The sequence below is a fragment of the Thamnophis sirtalis genome, unplaced genomic scaffold (genome assembly GCF_051295495.1).
Source record: "Thamnophis sirtalis isolate CommonGarterSnake01/CBP01778 unplaced genomic scaffold, rThaSir2_p1.2 scaffold_14, whole genome shotgun sequence".
NCBI lineage: Eukaryota > Metazoa > Chordata > Lepidosauria > Squamata > Natricidae > Thamnophis > Thamnophis sirtalis.
Genome location: NW_028261394.1, coordinates 25,313,476 through 25,339,647, shown reverse-complemented (window position 1 = coordinate 25,339,647; position 26,172 = coordinate 25,313,476). Strand labels below are relative to the sequence as shown.

The window sequence follows — 26,172 nt, the reverse complement described above, 5'->3', positions numbered from 1 at the left end:
GGAGAAGCGGCTCTGAAGCGGCGACCAGCGGACGGAGGGCGGGCGAGCTAGGCTGCTGCTCCCTCCGCCGCGCTCCTCTTCCCGGCTCCCGGAGTTGGCGGCGGCGGCCCCTTCGCCCAACTTGGGAGTTGTGGCAACTTTGAGGGGGAGCCGCGTGGCGCTGAGGGCCGGGGAGACTCTGGGCGCGGAGGAGCCGGCCGAGGAGGGGGGGGGAGACGCGCCACACCTGCGCCCCCTCCGGCCTCCGCCCCTCCGGCTTCCTTCCCGCGCCCTCGGCCGCCGTTACTGGCCCTCTCCCGCCGGCGCGCCCGGCGCAGGTGACCGGAAGGAGGGCGCCGCTTGAACCCCCGGCGTCTGGCCTGGCGGGGGGCGGGCGGCTTTCCTGAGGGTTGCTATGGCGGAGGCGGTGGCGGAGGGGGAGGCGGCCTCCTCGCTCTGCCTGCGGCGCGGAGAGCGGCTCTTCTTCGCCGGCAGCTCCCCAGAAGGCGGCGGCAAGCGAAGGCAGCCCCGCCCCGCCCTACCCCGCCTGCCCGCCCAGCCAGCCAGCCAGCCAGCCTCGCGCCCGGCTCTTCCGCGCAGCGTCCCCGCTCGCGGCTCGTCCGGCAGGCGAGGAAGCCGGGCGGGCGCTCTGCATCGACGGCGAGGACGCGGGAGGCAGACCGAGGAGCAGCCGAGCCAGCGCGGACAACGGGGCGCCCCGCCCAGGTCAGTAGCGGCTCCGTTCCCGGGTCCGGCCCGGCTAGGAGGGTGGCGGCGGCGGAGTCCCGGCCGGCTGCGCTCGCTCCTCTGTCCCGGACGCCTTTGGCTGCGGCGGCCGGAGCTCTGTCCGCGGGGCCTGCGGAACTCCGCGCCACCGCTCGCAACGCTGGACTCCGGGGCTGGGAAAGGCTGCGGGGCGGCGGCAGCCATGGAAGCCTCCTCGGGCTTCCCGCTTGGGTCTCCCTCCCGGCGGGCCTCGGAGGGGCGGCGGTGGGCGCAGCCGCGCAACTTAGCCCCAGTTGCTTAGAGGTCGGCAGGTCTGTACCCCCTCCACCCCCGGTTGGGTTTTGGCCGCCGGTTGTCGCCTGGGGGCAGTGAGGGCGCAGCGGAGCAGGTGGCGGGCGAGGGGCGGGGGAGGCGGGGAGCCTTCGGAAGAAAGTTTTTCCTCAGCCGGGAAGGGAGGGGAGGGAGGCGGTAGGCGATCCAGACCGAAATCTCTCCTCTCAAAGGCGCCGAGGCTCCCGTTGGGTCGGCCGGCTTGCTGGGGCTGGGGTGTCTCACTCCGTTCCCAGTCCTGACCCTCGTTTCGATGCCCTCCGGGTGGGCTCCGCGCGGACCATGGGAAAACCCTCGGGGGGCTCAGTTCCGCGTGGCCGGTCGCTTCGGCCCGTCTCGGCCTCCGGGTAAGAGTTGGCCTCGCTTGTCCGAATTCGGGGCCTGGGGGGGGGGGTCGGACGGGTTTCCCTAAAGTCATCAAGGCGCCCTTAAGCAGCCGCTCTTGGGGTTGGGGAGCTCGATCTTCCCTCGGAGCAGGGAGGGGTTCCCGCGCCCGTTTGGTCGGCCGATACAGGCTGCGTGACCTGCCGATGAAGCGCCGGGATGCCTTCCCTTAAAGTTTGCCCGGTGACGATCTAGCTAATTCTAGCAGATGCAACCGGCTAAATTGTTTAAGTGCTGAATGGGGTTGTGTTATTTTTCTAGCTTAGCCTATTGTGTGAACCGGGGCTGGTTGTCCATTAATGTAGCTCAATATAGTGCAGAAACTTAGAAAGTGGGTTGACGCGATAACCAGGTAAGGCTTGTCTGAATGCAGGCAATTAATCATTGATTTAAATGAGATGTGGGAAGAATTGACTCGGCTTCCTTTGCTAAGGGGCCAGACAGGGATGGGGGTTGCAACCAGTTGATGTCAGGAGTTTGTCAGACGTTAATGCTGGTCTGCTCCATTGGCCTTACTCCCGAGGAAGCCCACTGCATTGCTTCAGAAATCCAAGGATGATTATGCACTGTTGTTTCCGTGATCTAATTTTTCACTCAGCCTTTTGAATCGGAAGCTGCCTCTCCCGGCTCCACTTGTTGAAGGCGATGCTTGGCCTGGATGGGTGCAGTGTTTTAATCAGCCTCCTGTTTTTCCTGCAGGGCACTTTATGAAAAGTGCATTCGAAATGCCAAGACTAATGCCCAGCTGGGCATGTGCCAGTGGGAAGTGCCGCCTTGCCAACTTTTGTGAAATTGATTAGCAACAGGGTGGGTGTTTTTGTTTAAGTGCCACTCAGTTGCCTCCCTGCTCTTTCCTTCATTGGACGTTATGCTGAGAGGCCTTTTGCAGAAACGCAGCCTCATCACACCCCATTTTATCCTTTTCTGTTGTGTACACCCAGCCCATATTTAATGTCACTCAACTTTTCATGTAAGTCCCAGAAAATGAGGCCATTTCATTAAACAGTGATTCAGTTAACTCTGTGTTTCTCAATCCCGGCAACTTTTAAGATGTGTGGATTTCAACTCCCGGAATGCTGGCTGGACAATTCACCCCATCTTAAAATTTCTGAGGTTGAGAATCATTGAGTGAATAAAAAGCAGCTCAAGTTATCTACCCAATGATTATTTTAATAACCCTATGCAATGTTCTACTTGGCCACTTCCTGTTCCCCCTAAAAAAAATGTACCAGGAGGCAGGAACAGAATTTCCTCCATGTTTGGTAGAAATCTGTGTGAAGTTTTTTAGACAACTCGAGTGGAAAAAAAAACCCCTAAAGGCCAAGGAAAAAAAGCTAAGGCCGCCTTCCCCTTTGATGTTTCTCCAAAAATCTTTGCATGATCTGATAGTAAAGGAATCAATGCTCACTGGCTAATCCAATTAGAGATTAATGGGTTGAGTGAAGGAGGTTTGCTCACCACTAGAAGTTCAAAGATGCTCAACAGGCTCCTTTGGGGAAAGTGTGAGGATGTGTACATGACCCAAATGCGTTTAGCACAGGCTGCAGATTCCTGAAAGATTTATATTCATCGGGTCATAACAATGAAGTCATTGTTTGAACCAGAAAGGGGCCTAGATATTTATCTGCCTGGAACAGACATCATAATCGCCAGGAGACACATTGGCTAGTGATCATAATTTTAAACGTCTTGCTACACCATTCATGGTCTGTCTTGCCCCATCCTCCTATGTTGTCCTCAAAGCTGATTGTTACACTTTGTTGCATCATACATAGCATGTCGTTGTTGGGAAGGGGTATTGGCTGAAATGTTACCTCTTAACTCTTGATAGGCCAAACTCAAATGCTCTCCTTAAAAATTGCACATCGCTATGCACTTTGATAAGGTAAAAATTATATTTGTATCTGATGCATTATGGCCTTGTTTGCAAATCAAAAGCATTACATTGCATTGGAAAATCCCTATACTATTAAGGCTTGTTGCATTCTTGAATGGTATCAATGTGTCCTCTATTAGGATGTCAGAAGTCCATAAAGATGTAGACAGCATGAACTGAATCCACAGATTTAGTGGTCTTTAGATAATATCATTTTGAAGCAGACAATTTCTGCAGTATGGCAATCTTCAAGAAAATGGCTAAGACTGTTATTGTTTACAATTGGTATATTCCGAATGTGCAGTGCATATATTAGGCCTATTTAAATTTAATATTTTCTTGATTACAGAACTAAAATGGAACGTGTATGGTTGTTCTTAATATAAATGAATTCATTAGGGAATTAGTACAATTTTTCTGTAGACATAAAGGTTTAAAGTTAAAAGAATACAATTGTCATCTGTAAGTATTGGAAGTCTATTTCATCAAACCTGATCGTAAAATATTTTTAAAAAAAGAGGAAGCAGAACTCTTGAATGTCAGTCAGTTCCCCCCCCCCGGCACATTTTGAATAGTAATTTTAGTGCCCCAAATCATGGGTGCTTGGACATCTGTCCAAGGTCCATTAGCACTAGACTAGATGGATCCTGAAGAACCATGATCCTTCTTTGTTTCTAGAGATTTTAGTGGAAAGATCTGTTGTAGCTGACTTTGAGATAAGCAAAGAGGTTCCCATGTGGATTTGACTCACAACTCTTTTCCCTTTCAGTCCTGCCTTTATTTGACTGATGTGGATTTCTCTGATCTCAGTGTCCAAAGGGGATTTGGACATGTCAGCTTGCAATTAGACTCAGTTGCATCTTTGTGCTGAAAGGTATCAGCCAAAAAGTACATTTGACCTCACCAGTTTTTGTGCACAGTATTTGTTCATAAAATCTGCCAAAATCTGTGGACCAACTCCCAGAATTCTCCAGCCAGCTATACTGGATGGGGAATTCTAGGAGCTGAAGTCCACACATTTTAAAGTCCCCAGGACTGACAAACATTGGTTTATTATCGATTGCCCAGATGATAGGACTGCAACTTATGCTACTTCAGCTGACTGCTAGCTGCAGTTCGGCAGTTCAAATCCCACCAGGCTCAAGGTTGACTCAGCCTTCCATCCTTGCAAGGTGGGTAAAATGAGGACCCAGATTGTTGGGGGCAAGAGGCTGACTCTGTAAACTGCTTAGAGAGGGCTGTAAAAGCACTATGAAGCAGTATATAAGTGCCAAGTGCTAAGCTTATTTTGGCAGTGATGTCCGTGGATGGAGATACACAGCAGGTCTGATTCATAATAGGTGTAGCCCCAATTATTACCAGAAGAAAGGTATTTTTCGAAAGGTGCCATATATTTCAGGAGAGCCAGCTTGTCCTTGGGGGTATTTGCTTCCATGTGAATGCCCAAAGAGTGAATGCCCGAACTGGTTTTCTGGAGTGAAGGATTGATTTCCTCCTAGTCTTTCTAGGGTGGACATTTTGCTCCTCTTCCCAATCCTCTGTATTCTGCCTCTGTCTATTCAAGCTTTGCCTAAAAATTGTGATTTTGCAAGGTTTGCTTTCCCTGGATCCTTCCCTCTAGTTCCTTAGTGACCTGTTTGGACCTGTTCCAGCCTCTATTCCCCACTGAATTCACTCTTGCCTCTGATTCCGCAGCAGCTGACCTGATGCAAGGCAAGCAGAGATAAATCTGGAAGATGTGAATTTTGCATTGGTGCTTGATTTGTAACATAATCCATAACTCTTTATTTGATTTCTTTCTATCCATTTTTTACCAGTTAGTCTTCTTAGCCAGCCGCCTCCTGCTGCTGCCCTGATCGAAGTTGCCGAAAGTGGAAGCTTTTTGGCAGCTTCTCAGAAATCATCCACCTGCAGATCCTCCTGGTTTCTTCCTCCGTGAATTTATAGTATAGAATTAATGTAGCTGAAGGTTTTCTGCTGAAAAACGGAATTGTCCCGGTGTACATGCAGAGCTTGCTTTCATGCTTTGCCCAGGTATGCCTTACAACAGAGGTGTCCAAACTTGGCATGGCTGGCTGGGGAATTCTGGGAGTTGAAGTCCACAAGTCTTAAAAGTTCCCAAGTTTGGACATTCCTGCCTTACAGTTTCTCAGATGCATATTCCCTTCATGAAGAAGGTTTTTGCTTTTCTGGCTCTTTTCTGTTTTAAAATTCTTCCTAGATTTCTTTAAATGAAGGGTTTTGATTTCCCTTATTTTGAACTCCACATCCTTACCTTCATCTGGACCCCCTCCCCCCCACCCCCACACTGAGGTAGGCTGCAGATAACTGAAGAGAAGATTGTGTGGTGAAGGGACATCTGGGCATGCTTTTTGGACAGCTCTCACTACGTGTTGAACTGCATATACAATTAGTAATTCTCCTCCCTCCTCTTCCTCCTCCTCCCTGGTTTTCCCCTGTATGAGGGGGGGGGGGAAGCAATGAAAGCAAACTTTCTTAGATCAGAATGGGTGAGAACGAGTAAAGAAAAACTGGAGAAATATCCACTGAAGTTAGACTGCCTAATCAAATGAAACTCAGTTGCAAATTTTCATTCGCATCCTCTTTTCTAGACTGATTTTGAATTCGTTTGGCAATTTTGAAAGCCAGCTCTCTGCTTTCTAGTAATGGGTGGTAGAAGTCTGATGTGTGTGTGGCACTAGAAACTGCCAAGCTTGGGGAAAAATCTTGCATTTTTTTTTGTGGGGGGGGGGTTGGCTTCCTCTTGTCTGAAGTTTCAAAAAGGCGAGCTGCTTGAAGGGAAAGAAAGGGAACACACAGCATTAGGTGTAACAGGTTTCTTGGCAGTTTCTACAGACCTAAATAAAAGCAGTCTGAAGTGGAAGGTTTAACCGTGAATTTACACACTTCTAAAATGCCAGGAGAGGAACAGAAGGAATTTGAATTTTTTCTTCTTTCTTGTTGCAACAGCGCTTTTTTTTTCTCAGTGGGAAACTCCCATAGATGCAGATGAGATTTGTCTCCTGTGCCCAAAAGCACCATTGGGAGAAAAAAAAATCTGAGTTGACAGGTAAGATTTGTTAGGCCAAGGGTTGCTGTCGGGAAGATTGGGGTCTTGGAATTGGCAGGCAGCTTAGCTGAGATCCCATTTGCAGTCTTCAGTAAGCAGGTGACTGAGGCCACCTTAGTCCCACGTGGCCTCTCCGCTCTCTCTGCTGATCGATCCCATGATGCACATGGGTTTTTCCAAGATGCTTCAGGAGACGAAGCCCAGGCGTGGCACTTGGAGCACCACTAGAGGAAGGCAGAGGGAAGTTGACTGACCACAGGTGAGAGCTCATCTTCATTGGAGCCTGTCTCCTGGTGAGAAGGGCATCCAAAGACTTCTCGCCCTTATTGGAGATGGCAAAAGCCATCTACCATGACCAGCCCTGTTGGGTTGGGAGGAGGGAAGGGAGGACATCTATAGGACCACAGTGAGGCAGTATGCATGCCATATGGCAGGAGTGTCAAACTCAATTTCATTGAGGGCACATCAGGGTTGTGTTTGACCTGGGGGGGGGCTGGGATGGACATGGGCAGGGTGGCATGGCCAGCTCAATGCCACTCATGTCGGGGGTGCTGGTGGTGTCCTGAGTGTTCTGCCAGCAAAAACGGGCTCCCGAGTTCCGTTTATGGCTGCCACGGCCTCCTGCAACCCTCTGCCAGTGAAAATGGAGCTTGGGAGGGCGGTGTGCAGCCCTCGCGAGCTCCGTTTTTGCTGCAGAGGCAATGTGGGTCAGTCCTTTGCTGTTTCCAGGTTAGGCCTGCAGGCCAGTTCTAAGCACCCCATGGGTTTGACACCCCTGCAAGTAAAGCTGCTTGGAGTAGGACTGTGCCTGGGCAGGTCCAGGTGAGTTTCCTAGGAGCAGGCTAAGGAGATCGTCTGGACCAAGACCTGGCTCTGCTCCCAAGCCTGGTATGTGTATATGTGTGTGTGTGTGTGTGTGTGTGTGTGTGTGTGTGTGTGAGAGAGAGAGAGAGAGAGAGAGAGAGAGAGAGTGAGTGAGTGAGTGTCCGAAGCCTTGTTGTGTTTGTATCAATATGGTTGCTTTTTGTCAGGGCTGCTATGTCTTGTTTCTTTTTTTAATTAAAAACGGAGTGTTTTGATACTGTAAGGCAGGGGTCCCCAACCCCTGGGCCTCCACTCGGTACTGGGCCATGACTCATTCAGAACTGGGCCATATGAGTGATGGGTGAGCATGCGCGCAGTTCCGTTTGTGGAGCTCCATTTGTGCTAGTGGCAGGTGTGCCTGTTGCTCATACAAACGGAGCTTCACGCAGACGTATGAGTGCCCACTGTTCGTGCAAATGGAGCTGCGCACACTTGTCACTTGTGCCTGTGATTCACATTGAAAAAATCCCCCCCCTCCCTACACACACACACACCAGTCTGCAAAGCTGGGAAGTTTGGCGACCACCAAGCCACCCAGAGTCTTGAGGAATAAATGGCCATAATAAATTGCAAAATAAATGAAGTCTATTGCTTGATGATGCCACAGAAAAGACAGATGCTTTCTATGGCCATCCCTGTAAAGGGCTTGCAAAGATTTCCCGGAACTGTGTGAGTCAGGACGGCTCAGGGCTACAATCTGACCCCCTCCCCACTTTCTTTCCATTCCGTGTCTTCTTCTCAGGAGGAGAAACTACAGCTATTTGCAGGGTGGCGGCATTGGTGCCATGCAATTACACAGGTCCCTAAAATTTGTGACTTGTAGCTGCCGGACAGCAACAGAGAGACTGAGCCGGCTAACCGAGAATCTCCTCCTAAACACAAATTTATTTTGACACTTAATTTGAGAGAGACTGGTGGAGTTATTCTGGCATATATTCGGCCCCAGTTACTGGAATATCTGAGGCAATTTTTATGGCGTTCAGGGTCAGTCAACAACTGTGCAGATACCTCCAGCAACTGTTCTATTTGACAGTTTGGCTTCTCTCCCTCCTTTTTTAAAAAAATGTGCCTCAGAACACAGCAGGCTCTTTGGGCCAGGGACGAAGAAAACATTTCAAGAGAGAGTTTGGTCAGCGTTTGAAGAGAGAGAAAGAAGCTCCCAGGGAAATGAAGGATGTGTCATTGTTGTTTCCAAGCAATTGCAGCCCCTTGTTATCAGAGAAGCTCTTCTGTTTCTCAATGGGTGCCGAGCATCATTCTGGATGCAGGGAGTCTCAATCTGATGTGGGGCTCATGTTGACACTCAGCGGAGAGCATCCCTAGGAGATGGGCCCGTTCTCACGGCCATTACAGCAGGATGACTGTGGGAGGGTGGAGCAGAATTATGCCCTCACCATGAAGGATGCTGAAAAAGAATAGCTACGAATACAGATTAGGTGAGACCTGGCTCAAAAACATTAACTTGGAGTCCTAGTGGACGATCAATTGACAGATCTTGGGGTCCTAGTGGACGATCAATTGAATATGAGCCAGCAGTGTGTGGCAGCAGCCAAAAAAACCAATGCAATCCTTGGTTGTATAAACAGGCATAGAATCAAAATCAGGTGAAGGATTAGTACTCCTTTATAAAACCTTAGTAAGGCCACACCTGGGATACTGCATCTAGGTTTGGTCACTGCATTACAAAAAAGATGTTGAGACTTTGGGAAAAGTGCAGAGAAGAAAAACTAGGATGATTAAAGGCCTGGAGACTAAAATATATGAAGAACGGCTTCAGGAATTGGGTATGTCTAGAGAAAAGAAGAACTAATGGGGACAGGACAGCAGTCTTCAAGTATTAGAGGCTGCCCCAAAGAAGAGGGGGTCAAACTATTCTCCAAAGCACCTGAAGGCAGGATAAGAAACAATGAATGAAAACTAATCAAAAGAGAAGCAAACTGGAATAAGGAGAAATTTCCTGACGATAAGAACAATTAACTAGTGGAATAGCTGGCCTTCAGATGTTGTGGGTGCTCCATTCCTGGAGGTTTTAAAGAAGAGATGGGACAGTCACTTGTCTGAAATGATTTAGGTTCTCCTGCTTGAGCAGGGGGCTGGACTAGAAGACCTCCAAGGTCCCTTGTATTCTTTTTTTTATTTTTTTTATTTTTCCCTTTCAAATTTATTCATAGATGTACATTCTTATAATTGTCTGTTCATCATTAGTCTGCAATGGGGCTCATGAGGAGGGTCTTTCCCACAGCTGCACATCCTATGTATGTGTGCATGTGTGGATCTTCCATTATTCTAGCCACAATCCTTTGAAATGTTGATTCTTTCACAAGCAGCCACAGGCTTCAGTGGGGGAGGAAGATATATCTTGGATAAAGGATGCCTAACCAATACCAAGCCAATGATGCTGAATAAAATCTAATCTAGTAAAAACTTATGACAAATGTATAAATGAATATTATCCTGCCCTGTTTTGTCCTCTCTTTCTGGCATCTGAAAATTTATTGTACGCTTGTTCCCAGGGTGAAAAATTTAGACAGCTCCATAATGGAAGGTCAGAGATTAATTATTTATGGAGGGACATCAATCAGCCTGTGGAGATGATTTATTTATAAATTCCAGAGCTGTAAGTGAAATGTGAATTCTGATTTTGCCTTACCTTCTTTCTTTCCTTTTATTGATTGTTGAAGAAAGTGTGTGTTGTGTAAAATTCTGTATTAGCTGCTACAGTATATGTTATTTGGAAATTAATAAGAATTCTGTATTGGGATAACCTGAGAAATAATCATTTATGCTTCTCTTTTGAGTTCTAGCAAGAAAACTAAATACTTACTAGATAATTTGCTGTTAAGGAGGATTTTTTAATATTTTTAAATACCTTCTCCCATGTTCCTCTTTCCTTCTTTTTGTTATCTTCATCCACTTGTAACATTTCTTGAACATTTCAGCAAAGACAGAAGAGACAGGATTGTGTTTGGTAATAGACAGAGCATGAAAAGAAAAGGCTTGAAGAGGGAAGAAGGGAAAATTTTTATGTTTTTAAATTGGGATAATCAGCTTGAAGTTTTAAATAGAGAAGAGACGTTTAGTCCATAGTAGGTCTCCTGCACTACCAATCAGGAGGGATCTGCAGCACTTGTTCTGGCTTGCAAAGTCTATTCAAAGGCACGGATCTGCACAAAAGCTTATACCTTTTAATAAATTCTGTTAGTCACAAAAGGGGCTAACGGATTCCTGATTTTAGAGCAGAGCTCTGTGTGAGCTGCTCTTCAGCCAAGCTGATAAAATGCAGGTCTACCCTTCTCCTCGCTCACCACCCTGGTTGGTATCTTTAGAGAAGTCTTCGCGATTCTGAATTTTAAAAATTGCTTGGGTTTATTCTTCCCATCCCTGGTAGCCTCTGAATATTGCTGGACTTCAGCATCTCTCCCTCCCCTTCACAGCCAGCAGAAACAAGATTCAGGGTTGAAGCATGTAAGTAAAACTTGCATTAAATGGGAGGGGGACTCCGCTCCCACCCTTCTGCGGAAGAGTTTGTCAACAGGAGCATAGATGGACGTAGGGCAGTGTGGGCGAACCTTTTAGGCATCAAGTGCCCAGACTGAGTGTGCATGCATGCGTGGACATGCAGGCATTCACAGCAGAGACCCAGAGACCAGCTCGCTGGTGGGAGGCAGGACACCCCAACACCAACAGTGTGGCAAGAGATAAGATGTTTTCCTTTTATGAGCTTCTGTTTCATCGCTTGCAGGGAAACAGAAGCTGATGAAAGAAACACCACGGAGATCTGACCTGGGGCAAAGGCCTGCGTGCCAGCAGAGAGGGCTCTGCGTGCCAGAGGTGGCACACATATCGTAGGTTTGCCATCATGGACTTAGGGGACCCTTTGACTAGAAAGATGTGTGGGTAATGTGCCAGGAATTGAACCAGAGCAGAGAATGCAGCCTGAGGGCAGCGCCTGAGACGTTACCATTGACTGAATTTGAACAACAAGCCAAGCAGAGTCTGGGCTAATTGGTATCTGGGCGGAAGAGCGACAGACCAGGCTGGGAGGTCAGAAGCATCATAGAAGAAGGCAGTGTAAGCTGTGCTGGCTGGGGGATTCTGGGAGTTGAAGTCCACCGGACTTAAAGTCGCCAAGGTTGAGAAACACTGGTGTAAGCCATTCTCTCTCTGCTGCCAAGGAAACATAGAAGACCTTCTGGGTTGTCAGCAGGTCCTGAGCTTGAATGCTATGTTTTTTCCTGCCAAATGTCATACAAGGATGGAGCTGCATCCGAATGAAGAAATCCAAGATAGGTTCACAATATTTACCTGGCTGCACCCTCTCTTTCCCCCCCACCCCGACTTACTTTGAGGAGGAAACATAATAGACACACAGTGCCAGAGCTTTTCATTTCACAATTACGAGTTACCTTTTTTTTAAAAAAATGTTCCTGCATGTGTATAAAAAGTATTTGTGGTGAACTAGTGGAGGAAGCCTCATTAAATAAACAGGGTTCTGGTTTAGTGATTTCTGGACAAAAGGAATCGGGGCTTTCTGCAGGGAAGGGCCCGGGAGCCACTCCTGAAGCAATTGAAGTCCAGAGTAACTTGTGGACGGCTTAGTGGAGCTTTGAAAACAGTGATTTTGACGGGGTAAACATTCCTCTGAAATAATAAAAGGAAAGATGCAGACTTCGGTGCTTTTAATAATTACTCTTTTTGTTCCTGTTGCTTCCCTTGCACTCCTGCTAAGGCACATCCATTCTAATACCCTCCTGCTACTCTGTGGCCAGCCATCTTTAGCATTAAGGGTTTATCATTAAGGCAAGTAAACGCAATTAAGGAAAAGAATGAGGGAGTGTAAGCCATGCAAATGTGTCTTTGTGTTGCAGATAAATCTTTTAAACTAGATTATGAATGTTTGTGGGTGGGTGGGGAGGAGGGGGTTGCACGCTACAAATCTTATGAAGAGGCTGACCTTCCAGGTTATTCGAAAGCCAGAGGGGAAGATATATAAAACCACTTTACTTCTCCCTAAAAGTTTTTCATTTAGGATGTTAATAGCCAAGGATTCACCCAACCATCCTCAGTCATGGTGAAATGTGAACTGTATCTTATTTATTTTCCTCAGTTCTGGAAATGTCAGGATTAAATTAGCTGTGGAAAAGAATGCAATTTGAAAGAAGCAAGAGAGAAGAGGGAGATACCAAGGAGAGAAGGAGGAAGAATCGGCCAGAAAGATGGCTCTGTGGCACCCCGGCTCACCATTTTCACCATCCTTTGGGTATTCTTCATGCCAAGGATAGCCAACATTTGTGCTTGACATGCCACCTTTATGGCAATAGTCCCCAGGCAGTTGCAACATGAATAGCTTGTTCTTACACATGGCTTATTCCATAATAACTTAGTCTTACTTGGAGCTTTGGCTTTCACTATTCTTGATTTATAAAACATCTAAATCATCCTTCTGCTCAGATCAGGCTCTCAATGACGTTCATGTCCAAATCCAAACCTGGCAAAGGTGCCAAGTCATATAAGAGGAAGTGAAGGAGAGAGCCCGTTTTAAGTTTGGGCAGATCTGGAGAATACCAAATTCATATGTTAGGCACCACTGGAGAAAGAAGGGGAAGACCATCCTTCCTTCAAAGGCTGGCTCTTTCAAAAGTTGCTGTTTTGCACTGTTGATGGTGGTTGATGATGTATTGATTTAGCATGAGGTGAACTCAACTTTTGAGGTTTATGGTTGAGTGTCAGTCCAGTCAATTTAACTTCATTCCACAAATCATTCAAAGGAAACCATTCTAGTTTAGACTATAAGAAAGACGGAAGGATCAGTTTGTGTTGAAAACTGGCCTTCCAGATTTTGAAGTAAAATTAAGACAATTGATCACTTCAATTAAATGGGTCGCAGCAGAGACAAGCAACACCATGTTGGTGTCTGCAGCAAATAACATCACATTTAATTCAATCAGTGTTTTGAAAGGGGGGAGAATTCTTGGCATTTTGAATTAAATGATTATTCTGATTAAAGCTATTCTTTACAAGAAAAAAAATGGAAATTTGCAAGGTTCCCATATTGGCATTCCAGTTTTATTATTAACACTAGTTCAAAATCTCAATACTTACTGGCTTGTGATTTTAATCATAGGATTTAAAGCTTCATGTTTTACATTATACTTCCCTAACTTGTTAATATTCAGCTATGTTGGACATTGGCTTCTATGATCTGCTATCCCAAGATTTTTGGGAAACACTGAAAAATGAGATTATAAAAACTCAGTCTAACACAATAGAGAAAGAAAAACAAGAGACGCAGATGAAACCAGCATGGTGCAAGAAGAATTATTTGATAAGGTGAGAGGCAGAAAGAAAGTATAACAATAGAAAGAGGGACATAGAGCTAAAACAGAATACCTGAAAATAGCTTCCAAGATGCCTTCCATTCCTATATATTATATCAATATTGATGTGTTTGCTGTAGGATCAGGGAGCTTGCAGTTCAGTACGTTTGAAATGCACTAGATAGAGAAAGGTATTTCAGACTAGTGAAACTCTGTTGATTTGTGTAGCTGTAAATAACAGTGAATAATAGCTATTTCTGTTTCACGTTAATTAGGATGATGACAGTTACCAAATACTATTGTGTTATATCAGGTACAACATCAAAGAGACCTATCCGTTGTCAGATATGCTAAAAAGCAACATATCCTTCATTGATGTTGACACTTGGTGGTTTCATGGCCACTGCATGTAGTTTCTTGGCATCAACTTGAAAGCTTCTCTCCCTTGCTAACTTTTGGCCTGTCTTGTGTTTATCCCATAAGAATAGCCGAAGTTGTCTGGTGTCACACTAAGCTGGGCCCAAGCCTTCTGTAATATTGCTTATCAATAATTGCGTGCTAATAGCTCTCACCTCTCATTATCAAATAATGAAAGAGCATGTCTTGCAAAGCTTTGAAATAATCAACATTTTAATCTGTAAAAAAAAAAAAAACTTCAGGAGACTTCATATACTGACCCATAATTTTGACAGTTTTCACCCCGTTGCTAGTTTATATTTATTCTCAGTCCCTTCAAAAAGTATGTATCTCTAGAGTAAAGCATTGTTTGTCACTAAGTGTAAAATAACATATTGAAGTAGGAATAGTAAATGGATATTTTATTATAATAATTCGTAAATAAGGAAACAACTCAGTGAAAGTTGAGTGAAAGTTCAGGTAGCCCTTAAGTTACGGCCAGTCATTCTGTGACCTTTGGGAGTAGTGATGGACCTCCCTGAGGCCACAAATGACCTGTATTCACAATTTCTGATGTCTCGCACATAGTTTCCTGATCGCAGTTTGGCTGCTTGGCAACTGATCTGCTTTATGGCCTTTTACAGCATCCCATGGTCACATCACTGTGATTTATGGTGTTTTTTTGCTGGAAACATGTTTATTTTTGTTTTCTGACCAAAAACATCCATTGAGGACAACAGATTCACTGAACAACCACAGTATTCATTTTACAATGGCTGCCTTCACTTAAAGAGCACACAGAAAAGATCATTACATGGGCAGGGGTGGGATTCAAATTTTATTACTACTGGTTCTGTGGGCGTGACTTGGTGGGCGTGGCAGGGGAAGGATGCTGCAAAATCCACATTTCTTCCCAATCAGCTGGGACTCTCAGGAGGCAGAGAATAGATGGGGGTGGGGCCAGCCAGAGGTGGCATTTGCCGGTTCTCTGAACTACTCAAAATTTCCACTACCGGTTCTCCGAAACTGGCCAGAACCTGCTGAATGTTGAAGATGAATGCTGAAGTCACCTCTGAACCAATGTTCCCTCTAATTTTTTTTCAGTGTGAGAAGAAAAGTATAGTGTTTGAGTGGCACATTTTCATGCCTGAGCACCTGAATTTTTTTCACAGATGTCACCTAAGACAACAATGAAATCAGTCTTATTTGAAACTCAAAGTTATGTTTATTTAAGGTACCTGCTTAATTAAAAGTGTTATATAATATCACTATCACTTAACGATGCTCCTGCTTAGCAACCAAAATGTTGGCTCAGGGACTCTGGCATTGAAGTGTGCAAGTCTTAAAGCTGTCAAGTTACAAGATCCTTGCACCCCTAACCTGTTAGAAAAAAAACCCCAGGGGTCTTCAAATCTGACAGCTTTAAGACTTGTGGACTTCAACTCCCAGAATTCCTCCTCCAGTCATGTTGCGGCAACGTCATCTGCGTGGATCTGCTCTATCTTCAGTTTTTTTCACCTGGGGCAGGGCAGCAGCTGAAGGTGCTGACGAGCCCCCGCCGCCACTAGAATAACTGCTGCTGCCTCCTCCTCCTCCAACAGCACCACCACATTTGCTGCCCGGTGCTGCAGCTGAGGTGAAGCTGCCAAAGCTCCCGCCGGTGCCCCCACCTGTGGCAGTGGTGCCTCCCCCTCCGCTCGGAGCACCTGAGCTGGGCACCGCGTTACCCCTGCCGCTGCCTCCTCCTCTGCTGTGCTTTTGAGAAGCCATAGGGCCTTTTTTTCCTGCTCCCGCCCCCTCCGCCATCTTCCTACTTGCTCCCGCAGCCTCATGGCTCCTCAAAAGCATGGCGGAGGAGAAGGGGGCAGGGGTAATGCGGTGCCCAGTTCAGGTGCTCCAAGCGGAGGGGGAGGCACCGCTGCCACAGGTGGGGGCACCAGCGGGAGCTTTGGCAGCTTCACCTCAGCTGCAGCATCGGGCAGCAAATGTGGTGGTGCTGTTGGAGGAGGAGGAGGCGGCAGCAGTTATTCTAGTGGCAGCGGGGGCTTTGGGGGTTCACTTCAGCCTCAGCGCCAGGTGCAAGCGGCTAGGACTGGCCGCCCACAAAGGACCTCCCCGTGCTTGCTTTGCTGAACACGGGGTGACTGACGATAGTTTGACCAGGTACAGCCAGCGCAAACTACCATCAGTCACCCAGCACTCATCAAAACAAGTCCGGGGTGGTCCTTTGCGGGCGGCTAGTTCTAGCCGCCTGCAAAGAACCTCCCCAGCTTCCGGAGCCTGTGACGGTAGAAATCACTGCGTGGCAGTTGCAAACGGCTGCGCGGTGTTTTCTTGCCATGTGCGCGGCCGCGCAGCTGCGCACCTTAGAGGGAACATTGCACTGAACATGGGGTATGATGACCCCCCTCCCTTAATGAGCGCATGACTTAGCAATACTATTTCCAATTGTAAGTTGTAATTGAGCCTGGAAATACCATTGTAACTCACGCCAGTCATTCAGAAAACAGAAATAAACACTTGTTTTCAGCAAAGAACACCATAAATTGCAGTGATGGGACCATGGGATGCTGTAAAAGGCCGTAAAGCAGATCAGTTGCCAAGCAGCCAAAATGTTCCTGTGGCTCAGGGGAAGATGGAGACCGTGGTCACCTGCTCCTTCGACGTTCCTTTTACAGAGAGATTTGGGGAAAACCTTCCAAGAATTGCGAGGTCGTTCCAACCCTGCTTACCTCCAGTGGCTGCTTAAGGACGAAGAGTCCATCACTACAGCGCAGGTGGCAGCAGCCCTGGGGATGCATCGGAAACATGCATCCATCGCTCATTTCTACAATAAATGTGGCAAACCCGTTGCACTGCTTTTCCTTTTCCCTTTTAGTGTTAAACTGACTACAGGCCACACAGTTTATGGATTGTAATTTGAGTATACTTATATCAACTGTAATTGACAGACTGGATTTTATCATAGATTTTAGCTATTACTTATTATTTTGATACTAGAATGTTTTCATTTGTCCTGGTTGCTGGTCTGTGACTGTAATAAACTGAATTGATAGATGGAATTGTAAGTCGAGGATTGCCTTTATAGAAGGGCAAAGGTACTGCACGCATACAAGTTCTCCTCCTGGGTTGTGTGAAATTAAGGGGTGATTTCCCCCCCCCCTGCGTTTTGTCTGATTTGGCTGCTGGCAGGGGTGGGTGTTAAGCAACCCATGAGGGTAGATTTCAGAAATTAGTCATGGCCAGAGCGGAGGTTTTCACACCTCCTGCTAAACTTGACAGTGAGGCATGAAACACCACTGCCTGATTAGTGCAGTTCTAATTGAGTGAAATAATGAACGTGTGAAAATTAGTCATCTGCTGGTAGTTGGTGCATCTTCTTATCTTCAGATGAATAGGGTTTGTACCAGGGAAGATTTTTCGCCCACATAAAGCTTTGGTTGAAACAGAGCACATTATATTGCAGTCTCCGTGATGTTGAGACTCTGGAAAGAGTGCAGAGAAGAGCAATCAGGATGATGAGGGGACTGGAAGCTAAAACATATGATGAATGATTGCAGGAACTGGGCATGGCTTGTCAGGGGAAGAGAAGGACCAGGGGAGACAGGAGAGCAGCCTTCTAATATTTGAAGGGCTGCCACAGAAAGGAAGAAGGTCAAGCTGTTTTCCAAAGCACCTGAAGGCCAGAAAAGGAATAATGGATGGAAGCTGAACAAGGAGAGATTCAACCTGGAAATAAGGAGGAACTTTCTGACAGTGAGAACCATCAACCAATGGAACAGAGTTGCCTTCAGAAGTTGTGGGAACTTCATCACTGGAGGCTTTCAAGAAGAGACTGGACTGCCATCTTTCAGAAATGGTGTAGGGTCTCCTGCTTTGGCAGAGGTTGGACTAGATGACCTACAAGGTCCCTTCCAACTCTGTTATCCAGTGGGAGCGTTGGCCCATGCTGGCTCAGGGCTTCTAGAAGTTGAAGTCCACATGTCATAAAGGGGCCATCATTCCCTACCTCTGTTATAAAACAGGAGAGAATTGGAGTGTTGGTGTCAGAAATTCTTCCTCATTTTCCAATAACAGCAAAAGGGACCTGGAGCGGGAAGATGGGGTGGTTGCTCTTGCTTCACCTTCTCTTCCTCTTCTTGGTCCTCCTAGTTGCTACTTAGGATGGCCAAACAGAATGAGAACTTGCCTAGCTGCAGTGGCCTAAAGGTGGAGCTCTTGTCTCACAATCAGGAGGTTATGAGTTCAATCCTAGGTAGAGGCAGATGTAGGGTCTCCTGTTTGGGCAGGGGTTGGACTAGATGACCTGCAAGGTCCCTTCCAACTCTGTTAACCTGTTAGATCAGAGAGAGGGCAGGTTCATCTCCCTGGGACGAGGGGTTGGGGCAATCCTTGACCTGGATGTAGTGGGGACCTTTTTTTGTCCACCATTTTGCATGCTGGTATTTTCTGAGATGGGAGTTTTCACTCTCATCCTTGCTTGCGGCGGGGGGGGGGGGGGGGGACTCTTTCTCCCACTGCAGGAAGTCATGGCAAATAGACAGAGGCCACCAACGGTGGGGAAAGGATTAATAATGGAGACCAACCCAATAGTTGGAGCGGCTGGTTCTTCTTCATTGCTTTGGCATTCATGGCTATCAATATTAAGAGCCAAGGTGGCGCAGTGGTTAAAAAGCAGCACTGCAGGCTACTGCTAGATCAGCAGGTCAGCGGTTCAAATCTCACCGGCTCAGGGTTGACTCAGCCTTCCATCCTTCCGAGGTGGGTAAAATGAGGACCCAGATTGTTGGGGGCAATATGCTGACTCTCTGTAAACCGCTTAGAGAGGCCTGAAAGGCCTATGAAGCGGTATATAAGTCTACTGCTATAATATCCCATAATAAGGATTTCACATCTACCATTTCCCATCCAAGATGGCATTTTTAATGGGTTGTTACTGTGTACACATTTAGAGAAAAATTATTTTGTGGAAGGAGATAGAAAATAATAATATAAAATAGGTGCTTAATTTTGATTAAAAGTAGCTGTGTTTTTAGATCCTGCTTTGACTTGTCTGTTGGTTCTGTTGGACTCTTCGCTTCTTCTGCTCAGCTTTTTCTGCCACATTTTGCAAGGAATTAATGAACTTTATGTCTGTGTGAGGAGGCTCCAAGAAATATTGACTGGAAGGTTTTTGTTATTTCTTTTTTTAAAAAAATTAATTCCCTGGATTCATCTGAAAACCTGGCATATTAAACAAACCTTCCTTTGCCATTTTTTAAATCAGTGGAAATCTGACATCCCGAATGACTGCTTTATGCCAGCTTTGAATCAAAATGATATTGAACAGACACATTTTTGACAGTGTTTATAGCTGGAGGAGCCATTAAGTATATACCAAATGGATAAAGGAGATGTACCTTTCAAAATTCTTGGAATGAATGCAAAAGGTTTTTTTTTTTAATTTGTTTGAGGCAGTTGATCTTTGGAATTTCTGTACAAACTTGACTTGGTCCTCACTCCTAAAGGTCTCGTGCAAAGGCTGCTTTTCTCACTTCCGTAAGTGGCTTCGGGCAATCCTTCTGTAATGCGGCTATTTCTGATGTTTTATTTTGAAAGCTTTATTCAGAAATTTGCTGCCTTCTAAAATGGTTACAAATTTCTCCACTTTTTGATTTTTTTTAAAATGACATTATTCTTGTTTATCCAAAGATATAAAGGTGAATAAAATACTTTTGGTACATTTAACTTCATGTGCCAAAATGGAGAAGGCTGAACGAGCTTGGATATTCCTTTGCAAGCAGGCAAAAGAGAAAGAAAATTTTACTTAGGGCTGTTAGTCAAGGACAGGAGTGTCAAACTCAATTTCATTGAGGGCTGCATCAGGGTTGGGTTGGACCTCGGGTGGGCCTGGGCAGGCTGCGAGTGGCCAGCTTGATATCACTTGTGTTGGGGGTGCCTGTAGTGGCTCAAGCACTCTGCCAGCGAACACAGGCTCTCCAACTGCAATGGCTTTCTGCAACCCTCTGGCAGGGAAGACAGCTTGGGAGGACCCTCCCGAGCTCCGTTTTCGCTGGCAGGGGCACCACAGGCTGGTCCTTCGCTGTTTCCAGGTGGCCCCATGGGCCAGATCTAAGCACCCCACATGCTGGATTCGGCCCTCGGGCCCTGGTTTAGGAAGACTGATGTTAAAATGCAACACAAGAAAGGGCTAATTTTCTTCAAAAAGAATGCATCTTGCTGACTGCTTGAAGAGAAGGTGGCAGAGTTTCAACAAACAATAATGTGGGGTTTCCCCTATAAATGCTGCAGTTGTTGCTGTTAACCTACAGGTAGGACACGGTGGCCCAGCAGCTAAGACGCTGAGCTTGTCTATCAGAAAGTCGGTAGTTCAGCAGTTCGAATCCCTAGTGCTGTATAATGGAGTGAGCTCCCATTACTGGTCCCAGCTAGCAGTTTGAAAGCACGTAAAAATGCAAGTAGGAAAATAGGGACCATCTTTGGTGGGAAGGTAACAGCGTTCTGTGCGCCTTTGGCGTTTAGTCATGCCGACCATATGACCACAGAGATGTCTTCGGACAACGCTGGCTCTTTGGCTTTGAAACGGAGATGAGCACCGCCCCGTAGAGTCGGGAACGACTGGCACATATGTGCGAGGGGAACCTTTACCTTTACCTAATCCTTGTCCAGCAACCATTCATTGGACGGCTGCTCTAAGTTAGTGCTGAAAGAGGTGGCTTCCTTTCAGTTGCACTGATCCCAGTGTCTCCATGGTCCCCATGATTGTGATCTTGGTGTTTGGCAACTGGCTGTCCATTATGAGGATCACCACATCCCATGGTCTAGCAATCAACACTTGCAACCTTCACTGCTGGCTTCCAACAAGCAAAGTCAGTGGGGAAGCCTCCAGGTCGCAAATGCCAGGTCGCAAACTGGCAGTCATGTGACCCTGCAATGCTGCAGCTGCGGGGATTCGCCTAGTGACAGCAGCTGGGACCCACAGAACTCCTGTTGTAAGTCAGAGAGGTTGCGTGACGTCACTCTTTATGGCTGCGTCCCTTAGCAACGGAGTTGCTGCTCTGAACTACCATCGTTAAGCAAGATCGATTTGTTAATTAGTGAATAGGTTCCTTAATGATTCCTTTTACAGGATAACATAATCTTGTAATTTTTTATAAGCCTCTTTCTAGCTCCTTACGGGGGAAAACCATACCATGCTTACAAAACACAATTTATGAATTTATGCTGAGTCAAGTGAGACTTGTATCTGAGAACAGGATCATCCTGGTAAGTATCCAAAGAGGTCATTTTTTTAAAAAAAAGTTTTTATTTTTTTTCTTTCATATACATTCACAAATATACCTTCTTGTAAATACTATTAACATTTATCTATTGATTACTAGCATTTATCACAATCTGTTTAAGAATATAAAAAACACAACTGGGATCACTTTCTTGCCACCCCATACATCCATCTTATTTTGCAACAACCCTACTCCTCCTTTCTTCCCAACCTCCCTTCTCTACCTTCTTCTTTCCTCCTCTCCTTCCTCTTTTCTTCTTCCCCACCCTTTCCTCCACTTCTCCCCTCTTCTTCTCCTTCTCACCCTCACTCCAGTGGTGGGTTTCAATTTTTTTTAGAACCTCTTCTGTAGGTGTGACCTTTGTGGGAGTGGCTTGCCAGCCATGTGAATAGGTAGGAGTGGCTTGCCAGCCATGTGACCTGGTAGGAGTGGCTTGCCAGCCATGTGAGTGGGTAGGCGTGGCCAACTTATAAAAACTCACTTAACAACGCTCTTAGCAACCAAAATGTTGGCTCAGAAACTCTGGCATTTGAAGCACGCAAGTCTTAAAGCTGTCAAGTTACCAGACCCTTGAACCCCTGACATTTTAGAAAAAAAACCCCAGGGGTGTTCAAACTTGACAGCTTTAAGATTTGTGGACTTCAACTCCCAGAATTCCTCCTCCAGTCATGTTGGCTCAGGAACTCTGACATTGAAGTGTGCAAGTCTTAAAACTGTCAAATTACAAGACCCTTGCACCCCTAACCTTTTAGGAAAAAAAAACCCCGGGGTGTTCAAACTTGACAGCTTTAAGACTTGTGGACTTCAACTCCCAGAATTCCTCCTCTTGCTCTTCATCTTGATGATGTGCGGATGGGCGGGGGGAGGGAGCTGGAACCGGTTCTAAACAGCATTGTAGATTTGTGGAACTTCTTCTATAGAAGAGGTTAGAACTGGCAGGAACCCACCCCTGCCTCACTCCTACTCTTAACTTCCCCTCCTTGCCTTCCTCTCCTTTACCCTTTCTTCTTTTCCCACCTCTTCCTCCCTCCTTCAAAGAGGTCATTGTTATTGTAATAGATGCACAGTTGGTTCTACAAATGCCACATTGCATTTAATTAATCAATTTTATTTATTTTATCAATCTTAAAATATATAGGTGCCCATTTTTTTTAACCAGCTCTGGGCAGCTCTCAATCAAGAATTAAAAGACATATAAAATCATCTGAAAAACTACAGAACTCAATCTGTTAAAACACAAACCATTTAAAAACAACAAAACCCTTCCTCCAATCTGTGCTAATCTCCCCATGCTTGGGAGTGGGGAAAGTCTTATTGGAAAACCAGGAATGCAGAAGCATGGCCAAATTCATGGGGCAGAGAGTTCCACAGGGCACAGGCTGCCGGGGAAAAGACAGGATTCGTAGCGCCCATCCATTGGCAATGTTTAGGAGATGGGACTAGGAGGATGCCCACCCTGTCTGACCTGGGAAAGACAGTCCCTCGGATAGCCCTGCGCACCTGGAGAGACACAATAAGCCAGTGAAGCTCGCATAACACAGGTATTACAGGGGTAAACCCATAGGCCCCCATTACTGGATGTGCTGCTGCATTGTGAACCAGTTGGATTTTCCAGGTGATCTTCAGGTGTAGCCTTATGTAGAGTGCATTGCAGTAATCCAGACCCCTCCTTCAGTCTGGGGCCAGGCAGATTTGCTGACAACCAGCCCCTCTCATTCATTTTATGAAAAAGACGGTCGGTGCAGAAGTGATTGTAAAAATTCCCATCTCGAGAGCAATAGATGATAGAGAAATGAAGACAGCTCATTATCTCCCGAGTGGTGGGCAGAGACTGGAGCCTGGAAAAACTTCCTGCCTAGGCAGGGGGTTGGACTAGAAGACCTCCAAGGTCCCTTCCAACTCTGCTATTGTATTATTGTAACTTCCCAGCCGGAAGAACTTTCCTTTTTACAGCAGGTGGAAGGTGGAGCCTTGGCCAGAGGCTGGTTTCAAACAGGCAAAGTGAAATTAAGCAAAGCTCAGCCCATTTTCAGCAATTCTGCTCTTTCAGGCTGGAAGGAACATTTGACTCTGGATCCAGTTAAAGGTCAGATTTAAACCTTTTGGGAACTCTCTGCAATTTAACTTCTAGCTTTCCAACTCTCTTATGGCATCATTTTTAAAATGTAGTTTTCATGTTTTTGCATGATGCATCGGCTCTCTCGTGAACCCCTTTGGATAGAATACGATCCATTTCAGATGCTAAGAAAAAGATTTGCAATATTCCCGCAAATACTTTTCAAAAGGTGAGCGTCTTCTTCCCACAAAGAGCCACCTGGGAAGAGCCGCCTTTTATTTGGATTCTCTGGGCAACCTGCCCTCCCATGTCGCAAACAGAAATGTGCTGGCCAGGTCTTTGCGTGGGTGCCTGAATATTCATAGGAAACGATCTCCAGAATGGGTTGCCTTGCATTGTGTATGTCAAATGGCATTTGATTGATTTCACAAACAACATCTTTGCCTAAAGATGGATTTTGGAATTCAGCCCTGTGGAATTCCTTTATTAGTTCTAACCCAATTCTCCTTCCACCTCTCATTTACCCACAAGAAGAGGAGGGAATAAGGAGCCACGGACTAGTACATCAGAGGCGTACAATAACTCCACTTTGCTTAGCATACAAAGCTTACAAAGAGCCAAGGTGGCGCAGTGGTTAAATGCAGCACTGCAGGCTACTGCTAGATCAGCAGTTCAGCGGTTCAAATCCCACCGGCTCAGGGTTGACTCAGCCTTCCATCCTTCCGAGGTGGGTAAAATGAGGACCCAGATTGTTGGGGGCAATATGCTGACTCTCTGTAAACCGCTTAGAGAGGGCTGAAAGCCCTATGAAGCGGTATATAAGTCTACTGCTATTGCTATTGCTATTGCTTGGCTGAAGCAGGACCGAGTGCTGGTGAAAGACGACCAGGCGATGCTTTTAGATCTGACTGTTAATAGAACCAAGATCAGAGAGAAGCCATTCCTGCTTCTCCCCCAAAGAGTTTTACGTAGAGTGGGTGGAAAAAAAGAGGCCCAAGAATTTGAACGTTGATTGCAAGTATAAAATATCATTTGCATTTGATCCGGGGGTGAAATCCAGCAGGTTCTGACAGGTTCTGGAGAAACGGTAGTGGAAATTTTGAGTAGTTTGGAGAACCGGCAGATGCCACCTCTTGCTGGCCCCAGAGTGGGATGGGAATGGGAATTTTGGAATATCCTTCCCCTGCCACGCCCACCAAGCCATGCCCACAGAACTGGTAGTTAAAAAAATTGAATTTCACCCCTGATTTGATACTTAGTAGTCTCTGGAATTCTTTCATAAGGGCTTTGTAGATTTTCTATAATAATTAGAAGGTTCTTCTGTCCGTGTGTGCCTGTCTGTAGTGGTCCAGTCTGGAGCCATTATAAATTGGCTTTCAGGGTAGTAGAGGAATCTTGAATAGGACTTTGCACATTGCTAGAAGTAGAATACTCTATTAAGCCTTAATAAGGTTTATCTATTTGGACATAGCATGCTGAATGAACACAGTAATTGTGTTTTGTTAACCTGAATCTAGGCCTAATTATGTTTTGTGAAGCCAGCTGTTGCATTTCAGCACTGAGCAGGAAAGGAGAGCCCAGATTCCCAGACTCTGAATGGAATCCTTGGTGGGGAAACACACAGGCTGCCTGTGCTCAGAGCCTCCGGGAGGCTTCAGGTTTAGGCTGCCAAAACTGAATGGCAAACGTCCCAAACTCAGCATCTTGTCTTTAAAGCAAAAGAATGCAAAATGCTGCGGTGGGAAGCCTTCAGTAGCAAAATATATTTATTTAAATTAAAAACCTTGGCAAATCCTCCCCCAACTGAAATGTTTACTGCCATCCCATTCGATCACATGACGCCCCTTGTAGCCCTTCGTGGTGGAGAAAGAAATGGCCAGGAAAGAGGCCACTTCCTGGTTGGAAAAAGGTGTTTTTCCCCAAGAGGCCGTAAAGTGCTCAGAGAACCAGGTAGCTGTATGGTGAACGGAAGGAAGTCCCCGAGTGCTTCTGCCTCAGGCCCTCACAAAGCTCCCTCTGTATTTATTTCTTTTAGTTGGAAACAGAATGCCATTTCTGGAGGATTGGCTACTTCTCAGGAGTTATGAAATAATTAATTTAGAGCAAGGCAATAACTCAGCAGAGCAGAAGTGGGGGAATGTAGCATGAAACGTATGCGCCTTGAGGCTCACAGGGCTTGGATGTTACCATTCTTTGGGCTGGGATTTAGAAGGGTAATTGTATTTTTCATTTGGTGCTGGGAAGGAAAACAAAATACTTGTTCATAACGCATTGGCTCGGATTCCAAAAAGCAAAAAAAATATTGGTTCAGTTTGTCTTGAGAGGATGGCCGGTTTTGAACAAAATGTTGGGACACATGGGAAAGAATTTGGGTAAGAAATGTGAAATTTACACAAGCACAAAATCTGAGAGAAAATTTTTATAAGATGTTTTATAGATGGCACCTAGATCCTAAAAAGCTTGCCTCTATGTATCCAAATGTTCAACCTAAATGTTGGAGATGTGGTTCTTGTGACGCTACATATTTTCATATATGGTGGACATGTCGTAATGTCAAGGCATTTTGGATAAAAATATGGTGGATCCTGCAAAACATCTTTAAAAGAAGGATAAAATTTACCCCCCAGTTGTTTTTACTGGGTATATGTATTGATTTTACAGCAGCAGAGACTAATTTGGTTCTGTATTTAATAACGGCAGCAAGACTCTTGGTGGCGCAGTATTGGAAGAAGAAAGATTTACCTACAATTCAAGAATGAACTTTGAAAGTTATGAATTTAGCCGAAATGGCCAAAATCTCAGCATATCTCAAAGAACATTCAAACGAGAGATATAAACGAGACTGGAAAAAATGGATTGATTACATAAAAAGTAAATATGGGACTAAGAAA

The 26,172-nt window shown here is 45.9% G+C and overlaps 1 protein-coding gene across 1 annotated transcript in view; it reads left to right on the top strand.

The window, feature by feature from the left end:
• Positions 1-573: 573 nt before the first annotated feature.
• Positions 574-26,172, top strand: part of CHST8 (carbohydrate sulfotransferase 8) — a 296,462-nt gene continuing 270,863 nt past the window's right edge. Inside the window, exon 1 of the mRNA XM_087728524.1 lies at positions 574-705. The gene's annotated coding sequence lies outside the window, so the exon portion shown is untranslated. The remainder of the gene's footprint in view (positions 706-26,172) is intronic.